At 36.2% G+C, this 23,360-nt stretch overlaps 1 pseudogene; it reads right to left on the bottom strand.

The window, feature by feature from the left end:
* Window positions 1-2,364: 2,364 nt before the first annotated feature.
* On the bottom strand, window positions 2,365-15,360 carry LOC125678504 (uncharacterized; annotated as a pseudogene).
* Window positions 15,361-23,360: the final 8,000 nt, after the last annotated feature.

The following is a 23,360-nucleotide window of genomic DNA, read 5'->3' on the forward strand; positions in this document are numbered from 1 at the left end:
GTGGGTTAAAAATGATCAATGTAAAGGCTTTTATAGCCTCTTTAAAATTGTTTTGGATGAGACAACTCCTTTTTTCAGATAGGGGTTTACATAATTTTATACCAAATTTAGATCTTAATAAAGTTACTACATGTGGAATAGAATACATAAAAAACATTAAGACATCGCTGAAAAACAAATTTTGGGTTGATGTATTTGATTCTTGGATTGAGCTACAGCTTAAACAAAATCCATTTACAGTAACAGTAGATACTCCAATATTTTACAATTCTAACTTTCTTGTGGGTGGGAAAGCATTTCTTAATAAATCCATGTTTCTCAATAATATTAAATACCTTAATGACCTTATTGATGAAGAGGGTTTGTTCCTGACTTATGAATCTTTCTGTAACATTTATCCAAAAGTAAAAATCAATTTTTTAGAATATATGAGTGTCATAAATGCTATTAAAGCATGGATGAAAAAAGTCAAGTTTGATAAAAAATTAATTAAATTAACAAACCCTCTGATTATGTCGAGTATATACACTCTTCTACGATGCAAAAAATCAAGACAATTTTATACTCTTCTCAATCAAAACTGCACAGAACCTACTGGTAAAAGAAAGTGGAATGAAATATTTGAATTAAATGACACAGAATGGAAAATGATCTTCAGACTGCCCTTTAAAGCTACAAGTAATTGTAAACTGCAGTGGTTTCAATACAGAATTCTGAACAAAATTTTAGCTTCAAACTCATACTTATTCAAAATCAAAATTAGAGATGATAAGAATTGTACATTCTGTCAGATAGAAGAAGAAACAATTGAACATTTGTTTTGGGAATGTGATAGTGTTCAGCATTTCTTAAGAGAATTTGAAGTTTGTTTTGAACATAAGACCAATCTTCAAATATCAATAACAAAAAATAATTTTATTTTTGGATTTTTGGATGAAAAGAAAACTATACAAAATAATCTTGTTCTTTGGCTGAAATATTATATCTATACTATGAGGTGTAAAGGGAAGACACTGAATGTAAATGTTGCGATATCGCTAATGAACACATTTTATGAAACTCAAAGACATATTGCATATAAAAATGGTGAAAAAGATTTGTTTGACACCTGCTGGAACCGCTGGAATCAATTATTTCATTGAGTGTTTGTTTGCTGTTGTTGTTTATTTTTTTTATTTTTTTTGTTTTGAAAATTATCTTTTTTATAAATTTCAATATATATGTACCCTTTTAAAATATATTAAATAATGACTGAACTCATCTCTCTCTCTCTCTCTCTCTCTCTCTCTCTCTCTCTCTCTCTCTCAGAAAATAATATATACATATACCTTTGATAGTTCTTCTAAACATTTTGTACAAGTTTCTTTGCAGAATGTATGTATATATATACTGTGTGTATGTTTTAAAAAAAAAATATATATAAAAAAAAAAACAAAAAAAAAACCCCCGAAGTCTGGCACCATACAGTTGAGCTATTCAAAATCACTCAGGATTAAAATCTTATGTAATTTCATGAAAAGACACAGATAATGATTCCTTATCACCTTGGTAAAATGTTTGTCAAAAATAAAGGAAATCTACCGCATAATGGACTTGATAAATGATTTAATGAAAACAGAGTTATTGTCCTTGGATTCAATATTTTGAAACATATCATTGACTATTCAAATATAACTAAGACTTTTGAAATATTTTATGGCTAACAAGATTTTTTTACAATAACTATTGATTAGGCTCCAACAAAATTTATGTTCCTGTCATTAAATCATTGACTTTGCAAAATCCTATGACGTCACAGGAGTGTCGAACTACGTTAAATGAAATTTCTTTACGAGGTGTTAATTAAAACCCTTGATATTAGCGAAATGTTTATCAAATATACTATGACGATTTCTTTTGAACTATCATGCCATCTTTACTCATAAAAAGCGCAAATTTATAGGAACCGCCAATACGTTGATATGACATGTGTAATACACAAATATTAATGAGGTGTTCATTGGAGTGGGTATTGTAGAACGAAATTCGCATCAAAAGTTGGAATTCGCATCACGGTCACATTTTAATTAATGACAATACGCATAACAATTCCTAATGCTTAATGCAACCAACATGTCAATTTCCACTTGTGAATGCGAAGTGAATTCTAATAGGCATCAAATACGCATTTCATTTAATTCCCGCCATTTGAACGAAGCATAAGAAAATCTGTGTGGAAAAAAAAACAACTCGCCACTCTCTCGTGGCTGCTGAGAATGTAATAAGAAAGAAATTACGTAAGCCCGATTTTTCTTGACGTATCTAATTATCAGACCAGTATGATTTAGTAATATACACCTGTATAAGCATAACACAGAAGAACAATTTATCAAACGATGATTTAATGGATACAATACAGTTATACACAGACAACGTGAGAGTATGGATGGAGTAGCTAAAAAGCAAAGAGCCTGAGACAGAACAACTCGGAGTTCATCGAGAGATACCCTGCTTTCACTGTGTAGGAATGGTTGGACACGCTGTGTTGGTTCCGTCATATTCACGGGTATCTTGTAATAATTATTGCAATAGTTTTCTGTCCCGTCAGAAATGCACATCGAAGTAACAAAATAACGATACATATATAATGTTTTAATTATAAGTTAGCAATGAAAAGAAATATCTCAAATACAGTATTTGGCAAGCAGAATATGTTAATAATAATATCATGGATTACTTCAAATTCCATTATCCGCCGAATTCTACGTCTTAATTGTTTTCCATGGTAACACCACCCCCACCACCCCAATTTACTTCCCCATTGACTGACGCCCTCAATACTGTGTATACCCCATGGATTCAGCCAGATCTTGTATCGGAATATCAGCCACACCCCTTCCTTTACCAAAGTTCATTCCTGATTGACTGGCTCCCTGATTACTGCCATATTGTAATCCAATCAGTCCAGCCCCTTCCTGCGAGTACCCATCCGCACGAATGTCTGCGATATGTCGGACAGCACCAAAGGACATGCCAGATTGACTAGCCCCCTTATTGCTTCCTGACTGCAAGCCGATCACGGCCTGACCCTCTTGAATGGCGTCATCAGCGCGGATGTCGGCGATGTGTCTCACCGCTCCAAACGTCATTCCTTTCTGGCTCGCAAATTGATTTGTACCAGACTGTCCACCCACAATTCCATGCGAGTCTTGTGACATGTCATCCACTCTGATATCTGAGACGTGTCGTCTGCCTCCAAACGTCATACCCGCCTGACTTGCTCCTTTGTTGCTTCCAGATTGTAATCCTATCACACCCTGTCCATCTTGAGTTGCCTCGTCAGCGCGTATGTCAGCGATATGTCGCACGGCTCCAAAACTCATGCCTGATTGGCTTGCAAATTTGTTGGTACCCGCCTGAGCTCCCACAATTCCCTGCCCATCCTGTATCATATCATCGGCGCGGATATCAGCTATGTGACGAACACCACCAATTTTCATTCCTTTTTGCGAAGCATATTGGTTTGTGCCTGCTTGTGCTCCGATGATACCCTGACCTGCTCGATCCAGATCGTCAGCTTTGATGTCAGCAATATGACGGGCAGATCCCATGGTCATTCCCTTCTGACTCGCGCATTTATTTGTTCCCGCCTGTAGTCCGATTATGCCCTGGCCTGCACGTTTCTGTTCCTCAGTAAAGTGGACGATGTGTTTTTCGGTTGGTTTAGAACCAATTACGGGACCATTAAAGGAATTTCGTTGTGCCTGAAATATTGATTTATAAAAGTCTTAACTTGTTTCCATTTATATGATAAATCTACGTGTATTCTAATTCAAAATTAGAAGATAAAATTCAGTAACATAATTCTAAAAAAAACAACAACAGTATTACCTATACTTTCTTTATATGAAAACCTTATGTACCTTAAATGTTCTTTAATCTCGAGAACATTATTTAACGCGAAAATTCGCGAGGTTGCCTCGACGCTAAATTACGGTTCTCGTGAATAATTTTGTGATAATAGTGATGAACAAATTGAACAATAGTCATAATTATCCCTTACTGATAGAGCAAACTTTGAAAATGATTTTAAGATCTTTGTCAAAAATGCTGAGGGAAATAACAAAGAAATAATGCTATATATGTAAAGTTTATTTTAGAACATAATATATTTTGTGAAATAGAAAACAATTTTCATTCGCAATAAAACAAATAAAAGAGTTAATTCGTGTTGAGGGGACTGTTTAGGTATTCAAGATTAAATGTACAGAACCTGGAATCATGCATATAATGTCCCTCTTACACATAATGGGTGCAAGTGCAGGGGTTGTGCTGTATCGAGCTGCATTCAATTTTAATAATAAAATTTGCTGGACAAATGTTCTCCTATCCTAATAAAAACACCCTATTTTCCAGTCTTACGTTGTCACTATTACTAATTCATTTAACAGACTTCTAAAATTGTGGAGTTTTTAAATGCTATGTTCATTCGGCGTCGGATCCCGCAATAACAGGCTTTGGTGGCTTGTATCCAGTCTTCTTGCAAAATTCGTCGGCTAAGTCGAGAACTTGGATGTCAGAGACGTGACGCTGAGCTCCAAATCCGCGCATGCCCTTCTGACTGTCTCCGCCAGTGAACGATATCACTGGAGAAATTTTGTTGGTACCCTCTAACAAAAGGTCATCTGCTCTAATGTCGCTGATGTGCCTGACTGCGCCAAATCCGCGGGTTCCTTTCTGACTGTCAAACTTGTTGGTACCGCTCTGCAGGCAAATATAGCCTTGTCCTTCCTGGCTGGCTTCAGATACCTTCACGTCAGAAATGTGTCGGATAGCGCCCATCCCCCTCATCCCCCTCTGGCTGGCCCATTGGTTGGTTCCGGCCTGTAGGGTGATGCAACCCTCAGAAGTCTTGTCAAATTTGTCGGAGCGGATGTCAGCAATATGACGTACAGCTCCCATGGCCGTCATTCCCTTCTGAGAGTCCAGTTTGTTTGTACCGGCCTGCAGACCGACGGTGCCATGACCGGCCTTCAGCTGTTCGTAAGAGAAATCACGAGCGTTTTTCTCGACCGGTTTATTACCAATGGTTGGACCTTCAAAAGAGTTGCGTTGGGCCTAAAAATAAACGAAGAGATTTTATACTATCGAGTGATTTTTACAGTCTATGTTAAAGAAATTTCAATTTCATGTCAGTTTCTTATCTGCTTTCGACGAAGACAATGGAAATCAAAGCATTCTTATCCAAACTTTAAAAGCCCATAGAGATGTAAGTAGCGCCAAAAATTACACAAACAACGAACATTCAAACAGTGGAAACACCTGAAATATTGCATTCCATTCTTTAAAAAATCTCTTCGGAAGTTTGATTCCAGTCTTCATTGAAGTGATTTATTCCTGATCTTTGAGTAAATAAAAGTCAACTTACGAGAGGCTTAGAAAACTGTTGAAACTCCTCAATGAATGTCACGATATAGGTACTGTTTATCTGCCGTTGAATTTATTCATAGACAATTTAAGAAAACACCCTGACCCCGGTCCCCTGTTTAAGACGCCTCGTTCATTGCCTTCAGATCTAAACTGGACATAAGACGTGTAGTTTTCAGCTTTCCATAGTATCACAAACGATACCACGAGCACGTTACCAGTGGTACCCTTGTTTGACATATCCTATCCCGATACGTTTGTCCTTGTTGTCTTGTAGCTTTTCGGAATTCAGTTCCTTCAAATCGGAAATTTACAGTCGACGTATCAATTCAATCTTGCTTCCGGGTGCACGTTTCCCTGTAAATCTACGACAACAATTTCCTTTACTGTTTATTAGAATTTTATGTTTTCTGATGTCAAATCTATTTTAATTCAAATTTAACGAACTCGAAAAGAGACTGGAGGGCCATGACGCTCATCTGGGTCCTATTTTCTTCGCAAATCAAAGCTAACTTTTTGGATCGGTAATTGTAGGTCAACACTAAGCCCTCTCACGGAGAGACTGGCTAACTCTTTGCTGACTCTGAACCCAGGGATCATAATTTGACATAGTGGAGTCTTATTGCTTTGTTCATGTAAAGGTTCTTAAAAATTGTTTCTTGCATATTTCAATTCCAATATTTGCATTTCTATTAGACATTTAATCTCTAAAAGTTGCAACCATTTGGTATTTTCAGCCTGTTCACACCCACCCCCACCCCATCCCGATGGTCTTAATAGCCATGGTTAAACAATCTTGAAATAAATCATATTATTATGTCTAATTTATTTACTTGAAAAATGTTAGTTGACCGGATCCTATTTCTATTGTTTCGTTGTCGTATTTCCTTGGAAGAGGACCTAGTCCTTCTTTAAACAAAATTGAATAATCTTGACACAAAAAAAATATTTGTGCAGTGCTTCGTTTCAACAGGTTCAGAGGTTCTGAGAGGAATGAATTACACCAATGACACACAAAATTAAATCATTTATCCTGAGACTATGATTCAGGTGAGCTAAAACTTGTCTCGTGTATCAAAGCACTGAAGATCACGGTACGCCGAAAAGCATAATTTTTATATTATAATAATCCTCTGCCGAAGTAACAACTAAACTCAACAAATTAGGGCGATTCTATGATTAATTATCAAAACTGTGGTCATTCCAATTCTGTTCGTTTCTCCGCGAGTAAATCTAAAGGACAACATATAAAAATAATAGATTTTATTCACAACACAGCGTCCTTACATAATAAAAGTTTACATTGTACGTACAGTGTAATAATAGAGATGACACGTGTCATATTCCGACGTCGAGTCTTTGTATAAAATTGTACAAAAGAATCAAATTTTCTTCAACAAATACACATTACAGTTCAGTCTCACTTCTATATAATGATTCCACTTCCGGTGAAAGGGCCCATGGGAACAATCCGAGGTATCTCTTAGTCTAGCCTTACAAAATATAGTTTGATTTATCCAAACCTTAGAAATGCGTTTTTTGCAGGAGCAGAGAAAAGCACAGAACTGAAAATGACATATAAATAACAAAACATCTCGGCCGAGATATGTTTATTTCTGTTCTCTTTTGACGTAGAAAGCAGTCTGACAACATTTACATTAGCAGGGGGTTCAGCGCTTTGAGTTCCGCGTGGCTATTGGATATCCGTTGTTCATTTAAGACGTCTTTTAGGTCCAGTTTTCATATATTCTAGAATATAAATAGTCAACAAGTTGTCCATACATTACGTTGTACTTTATTTCATGAAAACCATGGCAGATGTAAATGGGTTTTTTTTTTAAAAGTCTATACGATGTTGATCCTCCTCCTTAGTAATTTTCCCATTAGTCTATTACTGATCTTCCTGGTACTGCATTTCCTGAAGGTCTTGTGCTGAGGGAGTGTAACCCAATTTACGTCTCATATCCTCGGCTAAATCGTTAACCTTAATATCGGAAACGTGACGTTGTGCTCCAAATGACGTCATCCCCTTTTGGCTGTCGAACCTGTTGGTGCCATACTGTAAACTGACTTCAGCGGCAGCTTCACGGTCCAAGTCATCAGCTCTGATATCAGCAATGTGACGGACCGCTCCGAAACCGGTCATACCCTTCTGGGAGGCAAACTGGTTTGTACCAGATTGTAAACTAATATGACTTTTGCTGTCCTCGGAGTATTGATCAGCTCTGATATCCGAGATGTGACGAACGGCTCCAAAGCCGCCACGCATGCCTTTCTGGGAGTCGAACTTATTAGTTCCTGACTGAAGACTGATATGACTCGCCGATTCCTTGTCGTAATCGTCAGCTCTAATATCCGAAATATGTCTGACAGCACCGAAACCTGTCATTCCTTTTTGACTGGCAAATTTGTTAGATCCTGCTTGTAAACCAATGACGTTCTGCCCATCTTGAGCTAAGTCGTCGGCCCTGATATCAGCGATATGACGAACAGCGCCAATACGCATTCCTTTCTGGGTAGCGTATTTGTTTGTGCCACTCTGAAGACCGATAACGCCATGAGATTGCTTGAGCTGCTCGTATGAGAATTGAACTTGGTGACGCTCGACGGGTTTGGAACCGCAGGTCGGTCCATTAAAACCGTAACGTTGAGCCTAAAAGATAGAAAGACCGTTTCCAAAATCCTATTTTGTTCATTTCATTTTGGTCATTCAACAATTTAGTTAGAGATACGAGTATATCAAGCAGGCACTCGATTTCATCGGGATGTCTGATAGAGCCTTCCATACAATGCGTTATTGGCGCTGTTGTCTTTTGGGAGTGAAACCTTTCTAATCAAATCTCAAAAGAAACGATGAAACTAAACTGTTGTAAGCGTTTATTGTTCATTTTTGTACAAGTTTTGAATGAAAAAAAAAAGTTGAGGAGATTTGATTAGTTAGTGTTATGATTAAAGCCCTTCGATTTGTCCAGCAAAGTCTTTCTTTAAAAATAAGTTCCCATTCCTTCTAGCTATGATACTATATGATAAGTAGCCCTAGGGGCGAAAAAGATTCATACATAGGTCAGGGAACTAGGTAAAGTATCTAAAACCAAACTCCCGATGAAATCTTAAATAACCAGTTACATTCAAATTCAAGTTTCAGATCGTTAGCAAAAAGCGAACACACACAGCTCCAATGAGAGAATTTCTACAACACACAAGCGGTAGCAGAAATATTTGTTTACACTGAAACAGCCAGAAAGCATTTATCTATGCAATTAATGTTATCAAAGAAGCCAGTGGTTACTTACCACAACTAGACATGCAAAGCTTTCAACATCAGCACATGCTCATTTTGACACCACCATATCTCTGCTCATCGTTGAAAAGGAACCGTGAATGTCTTTCGTAATCGCAAAAGATAGCAGCTCAGTTCAGTTAATATGAAAACAAAGAGTTTATATATATGCAATTCAATTGCATCATTTGCATTCACTTTACACCGACACAACTGTATATTTGCCAAGGATGAAACACCTGCATTACATTCTTCATGCATCTGAGAATGAATTGTTTAGAACCATGCAACTGATGATTTAAAAATCGACCTTTTCTTGTCCTCGGATTAGAAGCGTGCAAAAACAACCGTATTTAGACAAAAGCATGTTATCTTCACAATACCCATATAATTTATTATGTCCCTTCAACAATTCATCTACATCATCTTTCATGTTTATTTTTTGCATGTTAGAAACAAGGATTTGTGCTATGGACACGTGCTAAAGATAAAATTTACAAGCATTCAAAGAATCGGATATATTTTTTTTTTTTGGTTTGGTTTGGTTTTTTGTTTTGTTTTGTTTTTTTTGGGTTTTGTGTGTGTGTGCAAAACAGAGATAATAGGAGAGGAGAAATCATTACTTGTGAACTTTTGCTGAAGGGAAAAATAGAATTATTCTGAATGAAAGTGTTAGTATATCAAGCAGTGAGTGTTTGTGCATACAAACAAATTGTTCTGTAAAAAATAGACATGTTATCCGTTCTATCGAGTGAGATCACGCCCTTACCTCCGTGCCGACCTGCAGGACTGTAGCGACGACCATGGCCATGTTGCGGCCCTCGTATAGGTCCACCGTCTGGAACAGGCTGTTATCGGGGACGCCGTATGCATTGGAACCTTTCAGAAACAATTCGATGTTTTCCATCTGAAAGAAAAAATACGTTGTTGGGGTGATGGTTGTTGCTTTTTTATTGGTAAGACAAACCTGTGTCAACGATGGAAACTTAATTGAATTGATCGTAAAAGTAAAAATATCTTTAACAGTTTGTTTACTGGTCAGTGAAATAAATTTATACACGGTACATGTCAACAGAATAAGTAGATTTCATTATATGTAAGCTAACAGAACATGGTTATTGAATAGAGAAAAGAAAATTAATTGTCGTATTAAGGAAAGATTATACATCTGCATGAATTTTCTTGAATTGATTCAGTCTCAGTTTTGATCAATCACCAGACTCACGCCAATTGACTTTATTCATTTCCCTAGTTTGTACTGTCACAGTAAACAAATCCAGACAGAGAGAATCGAAGCTAAGGAACATTTACCCAAAAGAACATGTGTTGTATATTCATTTTATCTATATAATATTAGTATTGAAGTATTGACTATAAGCATTAAGAACAAATATACACTATGTATTAATCTACAAGCTAAAGTAGAAGTACACGTTATCAGAGCTGGCTTGATACTTCATCCACTTACCTACGATTCGTGTAATATCGTGCATCTTTCTTCGCAAGTAATGAATTAAAACAAAGCAAGCGTAGAGGTACAAAGAATAAATGACATGGCAGCATCAATATTCCCTACAGCAAAGCATTGAAAGGTAGCTATATCTATTTCAAGCAGACTTGTACTTTGGCGATGACACAACGTCTGTGCACGAGACTTACAGACCTCTACAACACCGACATTCCGGGGCTATTGTTACCTGCTTGAAGGGAGCGGTCGATGTGTTGTATTTGAGCTTAATATTATGACATTCCGTGTGAAGGTTGGGCGTTCCCTCGTATAACTTTTGTAATAATCTGTAAAGATTGTAATAACCTCAAGATCTATCCAACCAACTCTACCTTATGTTGACTCCGCTGGGACTATGGCAACCACCGCTCCTTACTAGACTAAATTCTGAAAGAAAAACGCTGTTAGTTTGGGGTGGGTGATTTTACCTGCTTAAAGGGAGCTTGGCTGGTGTTGAATTTTAGTTTCATTTTATCACAGGCAGCGGGTTTGTTAGGGGTTCCCTCGTACAATTTCTGTAAAAGTCTGGAAAAGGAACAAAACACTGTTTCATCAGATCGTGTCTGGAAACGTGCTACTGGTTCCATGAACGGAAATTAGACGCATATAAACAGAATCAATGTCAAACAATGTTTCCAACTTCTTACACACGTAAAAATAAAAATACAATTATGCATTTGAAATTTGTATCTATGTCCAATGTATGATTGAGTATTTATTGTTCATCTTCTATTGCTATACATACTTGATGAGAAGAATTCCGTCTTTTAGGTTTTTCTCTACAGTCATTGCACCCTCACCAATGTCCTCATTCAAGAGCTGTTTGAACCAGTGTCTAACTTCCGCTTCCGCCTGGGGGTCATACTTGGCGCCCATCTGAAATCAAAGGATTTTATGATATCGATTAGTGAAATCATTTTTAAAATTCGTCATTTATTGTTTACAAAAACAGATCAGAAAACATTTTCAATTCATGTGTGTAAATACGTCAACAGAAAACCTTTCCATTTCCTGTTTGAATACAACAAACGTGAAGAATAAATTCAATGTATATTACCAAAGCACTTGTGAGCAAACAAACATAAAAAACATTTTCTTGGCAGAACTAATGCATATTCCAACATGTCGGCATGATGCCTGACGTAAAACACTAGGTTCACTTATTGACATGTAAGTCGGATCATACAGAATTAATGCTATGCAATATGAAAATGATATCTGCGCTAGAAATATCCTCAAAGTACGCCGTCTGCTCTCCCCGGGATAGCGCTCATGCATATTTTGAGGAACGCCCGCTGCACTGCTACTCACCGTAACTTGATAAAAGTCTGAAGCTCTTGAGATACATTTTCCTGAGTTTTAAATTAACTTTTCAATCTTTGTAGAATTACTTGAATCATAATATCATGACATTGGCTGTCAGTTGTAAGCTCCTGGATTTTCAATGGGTAAGTAAAATAAAACATATACGAATGAAACAAATACACATGTCAGCAGATTACGAAATTGTTCTAATGCTAGTATACACATGGTGGAAATTATATGAGTAGAAAAAAATACAAAATTGCCAATTAGTAAATGATACATGTATTGTCATTTAGAAGACGAATGTCTTCTGCTGTCTATAATAATCAAAACATAATGCATGTACTCTTTTTCTAGAATATTACACCGCAGCGTCAATTTACCGCCGACTGTTTACATACTTCGCTCTAAATTAGGCATGCGCATGTTGGATCCGACACATACGTTCTGGTATATTCTGGATCTTCCAAGGCTGCGCTAGTGGTCTTATTGGCGTCTTTTCAAATCAAGCTCGCGCTGAATAAGCAGCAATATGCCAAGAGTGTGATAGCAACAAGAAAAGCCTTGAAAGTGATATTTGCCTCTCAGAAGTTTAAGTTACATGTATGTTTGTATCATGAAACACAATTATCATAATTCTGGATTGTAAGGTTATGAAATAATACGTGAAAATCATAATCCATTATCATATGCTTTCTTCATCCTCTTTTTAATTAGACAACGTGTATTGTTTTGCCTAATTTTTCCTCATGTAAATGTATCTTCTTAAAAATTTGAGACTTCTCTTTTTTATCGTTTGTGTGAATGAACAGATAAGAGAAACCAGGTGCTTCATTCCCTGCTCTAGGGTTTTTGAGTTCCTCACCAATGACTCATCGACTCCTGCTTATCTGTTGTGACGTCATTCAATCAAGACTACAGGTGAAGAATTCCGAAAAGAATGGTTTCCCCCAAAAATGATAGTGAAAGTTGAAAGGAGTGACCCTAATGTTACTATCAGACTTAATATTCATGTTTATAGAAATCAACAGATGACTGAGTCTGCTCTGATTTGTTTCACGGTTGGTTTTATATATGTGTATGCTTTAACTAATAAGAAATTCTTCTTTGAATGGCATCCCCTGCCGATGTAATCTAGAAGAGTTATCATCTGTTTCAATTAAATTCTCTATGAAATCTGAGTATTTGAAGATAATCCTGGTAATTCAGACTAATGAAAACAGATTCTTACTAACAATAAATCTGAAATATTAAGTTATAGTAAAGAGAAAGAAAACGCGGGACGCCATGTTGGTGCGCGTTTATCTTCGACAGATGGGTGTTTCAAAATATATCGTCTATTTTTTGTGGTGAGATGTAAGATTTTATGCATTTATCACCCTTATATCTGAACGTGTTTTAATATATGTTTCAACTGTGCGATTTACGAATTCTAGAACTATGTGCATTTCAAATAAAATGCAATGCTTTGCATTGTACTCTGACGAATTTGATGCTCCAGAAAGAAGTTGAATGGCATTGTAAAACGTAACATAAGGCAAGACTGAGCGATTTTGCACATTAGAATATGCAATCTGAGTTTATAAGTGACTGGAATCTCTCCATTGAAATATTTGCTAAAATTTCTGGCAAGCGATATACAAGTGAGCATGCCGCTACGGCTCTACCGGGTATACGCATATTGGTCGATATATCTAGGCTTCTGGAAAACTTTCTTCAAGCATGCCTGCTATATTATTTTTTATGATAGATATATTGTTCTATATTGTAGATATCTGTACTTTGCGCATGCCCTGTATACCCTTTTGTCTTGCTGTAGAGAGGATGTTCTCGATAATGTTCGCCGCATTGAGGTATGTTTGAGTCGACCTGTGCTATCGGTGATTGGAGCGCCACCTGTGTCCTGAATGTGAAAACACGCACACGTGACAAGAAGAAAATACATTGTCCCATGCGTTCTTCTGGAAAAACATCAAAAATGACATGCAAAATAATTGAATAAGCAGCTGAAATGAACTGGTTATCGGCTGATGGTATGATATTTGTGCAAGAAAGCAGAGTCAAGCAGTTAACACGGCAAAAACACAGCTAGAATACGATGCATCTTTTATAGTCGATCACAAGATCTTCAAAATTTGGCATCGGGTTAAAGAATTTGGTTCGTTCTATATATCAATTCTAATTCGATATTTCCAAGTGCAAGTGACATGGTATAAAAAGGAGTGGAATAAAAATAAAAGACATGGCCTGACTTTGGACTCTATTGTGTTGGGTCAAAGAGGAGATTTGTATCTACATGTGGAGAGGGTCATATCTGTTACCTTTGCCTTCATAATAGTCATTGCCCATTTTAATTCGGCTTTTAATTCGGCCTGTAGTGTGAAAATACACCTGAGAATTAAAATTATACATATTTTACGTAAAGGTCACAAATTATATTTTTGTAATTATATAATGCGGTTAAAATTTACAAAAAGCATAAGTATCATTCATCAATTTGTAAGCACACAGTCAGATGTATCATCAACCATTATGCAAACCAATCTTGATCACACCTTAACCTCAAAAGCGAAATCAGACATGCAACATTTCAAAGCTTGTCAAGGAAAAAAGATTTGATTTGACTTTCAGCTACTAAAGATGTTATTCAGAAATTTCAAATTCGAATCAAGTGCACTTCTGTTTTCAATAGACACCACGTGGCATATGGCACGTGAACCCGCTGACACTCACGTGGGGGTGGCGCGTGGCTGTCAAACAGTGGGAGGATGCAACTCACATTCCGCGAGTTGTTGGGATTGTGGTTTGTTTCCGGGTTTCATCATCAAAGTCAGCAATATTTCTCAATAAATTACGAGTCAATTTGGAAATAATTGTTTTCTTGTAAATTTTTGTTGAGTTGGCATAAAATTTGCATGACAGGTTTGAAGTATTCGAAGTCGTTATTTGAATTTGATACTATTTTTATGTATAATTTTTTTTTCCATTTTCAAAGCTTATATAATATTTATTAAGATTCCTGAAATAGTAGTCTTATTACTTCATAAATGCATTCACGCAGTGTGGAGAAATTCCTATGGTGTTTATTTTTAGATACATTCCGACAAAACCCTTTTCTCTCTCAGCGAGCCATAAGAGAGCAAACAGGATCAAGTTTCATTGCTTCTTGATCTGCTGAGTCGGGTGATCCACTGTCATTCAAATATTATTCTTTACCCTCATTATATATTTTTTATAATCCAGTAGTAGCTCTATTCTATCGAAAAGTTGTAGAAATTGTAATTATTTAAAAAATTAAGAGAAACTTTCAATTTTGATTGACCAATTTTTGAAATGTCACATTTCACAAAAATACAGAACCACACACAAATCGCCCTGAAACAACAATCTCCATCCCATCCTGGTTTTGTTGTATATTTGGAGTTGTTAAGAAAGCATTATACATATTTCCTTCAAATTAAAAAATTCTTTAAAAACAACATTCAACACAAGAATACAAACCTTGCTCGAAAGTGCACGGTCCATTCCCATGGGTTTCATACGATCTGCCATTTTGAATGTATGTGTTTTTTCTAACTATTGACTAAATCACAAAAAAATAACTGAGAATCCCTTCCCGTGCACCAAGGCCTATCTCCCTTCAAAGCAGACGATAAAATGGACGGCGAGTGACAGAGGATGCACACAACTCCCTCCTATCTCCTTCCGCTGTTAACAGTTGCTGAGCAGCGAGTTTCGTATGAGCAGAATACCTAAATAGAGAGGGGAAAAAGGGGAGCCACTTCTCAGCAAACCCCTTAGTACATGAAACGATCGAGTTTCAAATTGCGACATGCTTTATCCATATATGAGCAAAGCTTGTGAACATGTGATGTAAAATGGGCGGTACCTTAGCAACGTTTACCTCCGATTCCAAACTAATGGAAGCCATTGCAGTTTTCAGATATGTAAGCTTCGTGTTGATTGGTTAATGTTTCTTCGAACTTCCTGGAGTTCTTAGATGCTCTCATGGTAAACAAATTTGATGCAAGTAATCATGCTGTCGACTGAACAGGCAACATTCTTCCTCGCACTACGTGGTCGTTCAATATGCCTTCACAATACCGAGATTTCTTACCGATTTATCGTGAAATAACTGTGCAAGAATGTCTGATCAATCCCGCCAAATATCATAAAATCGCGTGACGAATTCAACCTATTAATATTTTCGTTTCTTGAATTTTCAATGAAAAACCCTATAGACATGTCACGTGTTACAATACACACTGTCCACGTTGATATAACATGTAAATGTATTTATTCTATGCTATTAAATGAGTGTGCAGTAAACGTACATACGATGACACGTATAGATATATATGCAATGTGTTTTCTTAACCGTCGAAGAGTACATATCTCTGATCGGGAACCGGGCTCATAAACGCCAGCAGAAGGAACGCTTATCTTTTTGAATCTGGCAATTTAGCTCTATCAGCCATCGGCACCCGTAGAAGTAAACAACCAAATGGTCAAACTGAAAAAAGTCTTTAAGAGCTGAATCCATTTTTAAAATTAATTTCCATACTTGAATCTATATGAATATTTCCTGTCCAGACAGTATCCCATCATTCACTGATTGTGTTCATTATAATGCTAACAGACATCTAAGAAAATGAATTGGAGGAATAGATTTCATTTGAATCATCCCAATCAGGCTTTGCTATTTCATATAATTAATTTTGAATCTTTTGAGTGAGAACTTTCAAGTTACTATACACGTGTAAATACGTTTCAATGCTAGCGATATTTTCACAAGGGCCTACTGGTACGATTTTTTATCGTTGATCTAGATGTATATACATGATAGAGAACATATCTCCCCCTACACACGCGGCCGTGATCAGTGGAAGTCTATTTTATTGTGCAAATGTTGACTCGCTTCATCTTGTTAGCGCAATGTTTACCTAGGACTTGCCCCATTCCATCTTTAATCAGGATCAATCCAGCTTTTATCTTCCCTCGCATCCGGCTTGATCTGGTAAAATTATATGTATCAATAATTGTGAAATTGTATATATTTGCACTCATTAGTTTTGCATGAGATTAGTTGCATTCGCTGATGTCACGATCCATCACATTCATTTATCATGATTTCATCTCCCTTTTCTCATTCCGTTGATACAAGAATTCAGCCGGTATTTTACGTTACGCGCTACAAACATTTATCCCGACATTAGAACTATCTTTCAAAAATTAATTTTTTTATGACTCGAAGTAATAAAAATTTTAACCGGTACAAGAATCTTAAAAGACTGCTACGTCAAAATCTGAAAAAAGATATATTTTTTCAAGAGCTTTCCACAGACTGGCGTACAAGCTGAGATAAAATTGAGTGATACACATTTTCATTGATCAGTTGTGAACCTTAGTTAGTGATATGTACATGTATCTAGTAACAATATTATAGTTTACATGTGTGTGGCATTTTGTCAATAAAAACATTAAAGCTAGAGTTTGTTAGTTAAGGAGCTATGTGTATTAATTAAATAGACTTACTTTACATTTGGGAATTTTATCATCTCCTTCAATGAAATCTAAGATTCATTTATATACCATAGCCATTTTAAAACTATAACACTCAATTAACCCAAGTGATAATTAATTATAATTAACGTTTGTTTATAGATTATAGGTAATGATGTGAAATTTTCGTTTGGTGATAATACAGTCAACGATAAACTTTAATATAACTATGTTTACCCGATAATCTATTTTTGATATTTCTAAATCATGCTACGACACAACACTCGGTGTACGGGTTGACATATACTTATTCTGATTCGTTTCAAACACATTGAAAAAAAAAATCATAGTTTAGAAGCAATAGACCTTTTCCTGATGTTCAGTTTCAAGATTTTATATTGCTGTAGTTCTGTGTTTCTAACTGTCCTGATGGTGTATCGTTACTGCCATTCGTCCTTCTCTTTTACCTTAATTATTATCCAATTAATTCATATGCACAAGAATTTCAAGCCTGTTTGGTATGATTAAGAAATCCACCTGCTTGTCTCAAACTAAACGTCCAGTTAGCGCGTCCTAGACGTCTAGAGTAAAAAAAGAACACATCCAAAGATGTCATGCATTTTCTCATGTAATGTCATTTCCACCCCTGAGACCAGCTGCAGATCTATAGCTCTCTGGGAAAATATTAGGACATTGGGTCTGTCTCAATATTTTCCCAGAGAGCTACAGATCTGCAGCTTTCCTGAGACCTGAACCCCTTATCCAAGGCCCATAACTCTGGTAGATGCTCTAATTCCCATTAACTCAATTCCAGTTCTTGTACTGATATTCAGAAGCAACGAAGATTTTTACATATTTAAGCAACTGCAATTTTTTACCATTTCATCTTCAGAGCCCAGGAGTCTGAACCCCCGAGTCTTGAATTTTACAACTTTGGTAGATGGGGCATCTACCAAACTTGTGAAATGCATGACTATTTTCAATATGAAATAGTTTGTTTCTTAAATAAATAAGAACAAAGAGGAAAACATTTAATGTATTTTCGCTATATATGATCTCTGTAATGTATTTTCGCTACATATGATCTCTGTAATGTATTTTCGCTACATATGATCTCTGTAATGTATTTTCGCTACATATGATCTCTGTAATGTATTTTCGCTACATATGATCTCTGTAATGTGTTTTCGCTACATATGATCTCTGTAATGTATTTTCGCTACATATGATCTCTGTAATGTATTTTCGCTACATATGATCTCTGTAATGTATTTTCGCTATATATGATCTCTGAAATGTATTTTCTCTATATATGATTTCTGTAATGTATTTTCGCTATATATGATTTCTGTAATATATTTTCGCTATATATGATCTCAGGTATAGTCATAGGTTGTCATTAGATATAATTTATAGGTATAGTCATAGGTTGTCAGTAGATATAATTTATAGGTATAGTCATAGGTTGTCAGTAGATATAATTTATAGGTATAGTCATAGGTTGTCAGTAGATATAATTTATAGGTATAGTCATAGGTTGTCAGTAGATATAATTTACAGGTATAGTCATAGGTTGTCAGTAGATATAATTTATAGGTATAGTCATAGGTTGTCAGTAGATATAATTTATAGGTATACTCATAGGTTGTCAGTAGATATAATTTATAGGTATAGTCATAGGTTGTCAGTAGATATAATTTACAGGTATAGTCATAGGTTGTCAGTAGATATAATTTATAGGTATAGTCATAGGTTGTCAGTAGATATAATTTATAGGTATAGTCATAGGTTGTTAGGAATACATTACATGAATTTGGTATTGCTTCAAAATTTTCTCTTTTTTTAAAAGTAACATAGAATAGATATCGAATAGCTAGATAACAATCAACCCGCCGTCATCCTGTCAATCTACCGTCACCCAGTCAATCCGCCGTCACCCAGTCAATCTACTGTCACCCAGTCAATCCGCCGTCATCCTGTCAATCTACCGTCACCCAGCCAATCCGCCGTCACCCAGTCAATCCGCCGTCACCCAGTCAATCTACCGTCATCCAGTCAATCCGCCGTCATCCTGTCAATCTACCGTCACCCAGTCAATCCGACGTCATCCTGTCAATCAGCCGTCACCCAGTCAATCCGCCGTCACCCAGTCAATCTACTGTCACCCAGTCAATCCGCCGTCATCCTGTCAATCTACCGTCACCCAGCCAATCCGCCGTCACCCAGTCAATCCGCCGTCACCCAGTCAATCTACCGTCACCCAGTCAATCCGCCGTCATCCTGTCAATCTACCGTCACCCAGTCAATCCGACGTCATCCTGTCAATCAGCCGTCACCCAGTCAATCCGCCGTCACTAAGTCAATCCGCTGTCACTAAGTCAATCCGCTGTCACTAAGTCAATCAGCCGTCACCAAGTCAATCCGCTGTCACTAAACCAATCCGCCGTCACCAAGTCAATCCACCGTCACCCTGTCAATCCACCGTCATTAAGTCAACCCGCCGCCTAAATAAATAAAATAAAGAATAAATAAATGTTTATTCGGTATAAACATACATACATAAATACCAAGGATAACCCATGAAAGCTCGCAAGCTTATTTCCAATGGGGTCCTTCGATGCACTGATGTTTGCACTAGGGCGTCATTTATGTGGGAGGAAACCAGAGTATACCCGGAGGAAACCCACGTGTCCGAGCGGGCAACTGCCATACCCACTCACATACAACCACTGCCGATCACGGGGATCGAACTCGGGTCGCAACGATGAGAAGCGATAGCGCTACCTCTGTGCTACTCGGACACCAAGTCAATCCGCCGTCACCATGTCAACCGGCCGTCATTCTGTCAATCCGTCGTCACCATGTCAATCCGCCGTCACCCTGTCAATCCGTCGTCACCAAATCAATCCGCCGTCACCAAGTCAATCCGACGACATAAATATTGACGATAGATTGGATAAAACAGAGGCAGTAAATTCGAGCAGATCCTTTCGCCACATGTAGTCTTTTCCAAACCTAGCCACAGAACTGTAGCTCTCTGAAAAAAAAATATTGGGACAGATCAGAGAGCTACAGATCCACTTCTTATAAAAACCTTCGATTTGCGGTGCACAAAAACATACGCACGAATGAGACCTTATATCGCTATATTTAGCATTGGCGTCCCATAAATTTAATATCAAAAAATTACTAAAATATGTTCCTGTTATACGTGTGACCAAACATACTTTCAAATATACATTAGAGCCCCATACGACCCAAAAACTCACAGCTTTTAATGATTTTGTTTGTTGACGTAGCCAGTCAATTCGAATCCCGGTTCATTTCCATACTTACACCAAGAACGTCTAGATGTGAACCATTATCCCCACAAATATTTCTAGTTAGATATTCTAGATAATAAATCATCCAAGTTTTGTTAAATGATAATTATTCAAATAGGTAAACGCATGGCTAAGCGGCTTTCTTTAGTCTTGCGCGGTCCCCATCCCTGCCATACGAGCGTAAGAGACCAGACTCGGCTTTTGTAGCATTTTCAATAATCAAGAGCTTAATTATTTTACCTTTAGATTTTTACCTTTACCTTTATGTTTCATACCGATTGTTAGACCGTTCTTGGCACACTGATTTTGACTACGGATAATTCCATTTACCTGATCAAGATATAAGGCTCACGGCGGGTGTGACCGGTCGATAGGGGATGCTTTCTCCTCCTCGACACCTGATCCCACCTCTGGTGTGTCCAGGGGTCCGTGTTTGCCCAATCTCTATTTTGTATTACTTATATGAGTTATGAGATTGATCACTGTTCGTTATCTTTAACTTTCATAAACTATATATATATTTTTTTAATTTCTATTGATTATCAGTGTTAACAATAAATGAAGAACAAATGCATAACTTGTAACAAATATGAATACCAATAACAACAGGGTTTGAATTGACCGGCTACCTAACATGGCTACGTCAACAAGCGAAATCATTTGAAGTTTTCGGGTCGTATGGGGATTTAATGAATATTTGAAGGTATGTTTGGACATAAGTATACGAAGAAAATATGTTAGGAATATTTTGATATTACATTCATGAGCAATGCAAGAATATAGCATATAAGGTTTTTATAAGGGGTAGATCTATAGCTCTCTGATCTGTCCCAATATTTTTTCAGAGAGCCACAGTTATACAGCTATTCCGAACCCTTTCAAAATATAGATCGACATAAAAATATTCATCTGGATAGGTTTGAGTAATACATATATATGTCTAAACCAGTTAAAGAAGTACTGAACCAGTATCTACAGTGATAGCAGTCTACGAGGTTGAACTTAAAAACCGAGGAGCTAACTGCCTTAAGTGGTATCACTAATGATAAAAATCCATACAGGGTACAAAAATCTGCATTTGTTAATTAAGAACTTTTTATTTATATATCTATTTATTTAAGATAAAAGTTCCTTATTTAAGGAGGCGAAGAGATGAACACCATTTTGATTTTTAAAAGTCCCTGAATACAATTTATTTTGAATAGTATATCGAATAAGGGTACTCATTCATAATCTGCTAATCAATAAATAGGCATGCTTCACTCAAGTTCACTGAAAGATTTAACATGTGTTGTTAAAGCTGTATGACCCGATGTTCATGTATTATTTTTGTACATTAATTACTTTAAAGCAGATCAATTACTTTATAAAGTTATTAACTTTCCCTTAATTACATGCTTGAAAACATCTGCATATAAAAGAAAACAGTGAGAATATTATTTAGAAAGTAAATAAGTGTGGTACATCTATAAATCATCCCATAATAGATGTCTATAAATAGACCCACGCGCGTCAGGGGAATCCCAACATGATGTATTAACTCGTCTAGTTTCAAGGCTGAAAGAGCGTAAAACAACGAATTACTAAGAGGTATTTTTAAATATCTTCATTTCTATTAAACTTATGGCACGGTACTATGGAGCGCCAAATTAACATAAACTCAAATAATTGAAGATATCTTCAATTATTTGAAGATATCATCAATTCAATTATTGCTCTCTTTAATTGAATTAATGCGCGCATTAAATCAATAATTGCTCTCATCAAATGAATTAATGCGCGCATCAAATCCATTATTGCTCTCATTAATTCAATTGATGCTCTCATCAATTGAATTGAAGAGAGCAATGATTGAATTAATGCGCGCATCAAATCTATTATTGCTCTCTTCAATTCAATTGTTGAGAGCATCAATTGAATTAATGAGAGCAATAATAGATTTGATGCGTGCATTAATTCAATTATTGCTCTCTTCAATTCAATTGATGAGAGCATCAATTTCGTAGAAATATTGCTCGCAATAATTAATTTAGAGCTCGGTATAAATAATTTGATGATCTCTTTAATTCAATTGAAGATATCTTTAATTATTTACAATGCTTTTGTATAAGGAATTAATGCGCGCATCAATTCTTTTAAAGAGAGCAACAATTCAATTAAAGAGATCATTAATTCAATTGTGGATATGTTGATTTGAAGATATCTTTAATTATATAGCTGCTCTCTCTAAAAGAAGTATTGCTCTCTTCAAATGAATTAAAGATATCATTAATTCAATTGAAGAGAGCAATAATTGAATTAATGCGCGCATTAAATCAATTATTGTTCTCATCAAATGAATTAATGCTCGCATCAATTCAATATATTGCTCTCATCAATTGATTTAATGCGCGCATTATATCAATTATTGCTCTCTTCAATTGAATTGTAGCGCACATCAATTCAATTGTTGATATCATTAATTCAGTTGAAGAGATCATTAATTCAATTAAAGAGAGCATCAATTCAGCTGAAGAAGTAATGCTATCATCAATTCAATTAATGCGCGTAATAATTCAGAATTGAAGATATCATTAATTATTTGAAGAGATCTTTAATTAAATTGTTGCGCGCATCAAATGAATTGATGATATCTTTAAATAATTGAAGATATCTTCAATTATTTGAGTTTATGTTAATTTGGCGCTCCATACGGTACTGTTGTAACAAAATACACAGATTTACACAGATAAGACCACCGCTGATCTGAAAGTTTGAACTGGTCACGTGACTATCACTTGAAATGGCAGTGACGTGGTTATTTGTAAACATCGATTTAAAATCAAATAATTTGGGTTGAAACAGGTGAAATAATGTATGATATGTCATACAGCCTCATAACTAAAACGTGCGATGATTTAATAGCGTTTTTACGAGATGAACAAAAAAATATTGTAATTCGGACCATACAGCTTTAAGCCATTCTGCAAATTGAAAACTATAGGGAGGCGATGATACTAATTTTTCAGACGGAATATAGTTTGTGTACTTTTTCTAC

This window comes from Ostrea edulis, chromosome 2 (assembly GCF_947568905.1).
Source record: "Ostrea edulis chromosome 2, xbOstEdul1.1, whole genome shotgun sequence".
NCBI classification, from domain to species: Eukaryota; Metazoa; Mollusca; class Bivalvia; order Ostreida; family Ostreidae; genus Ostrea; species Ostrea edulis.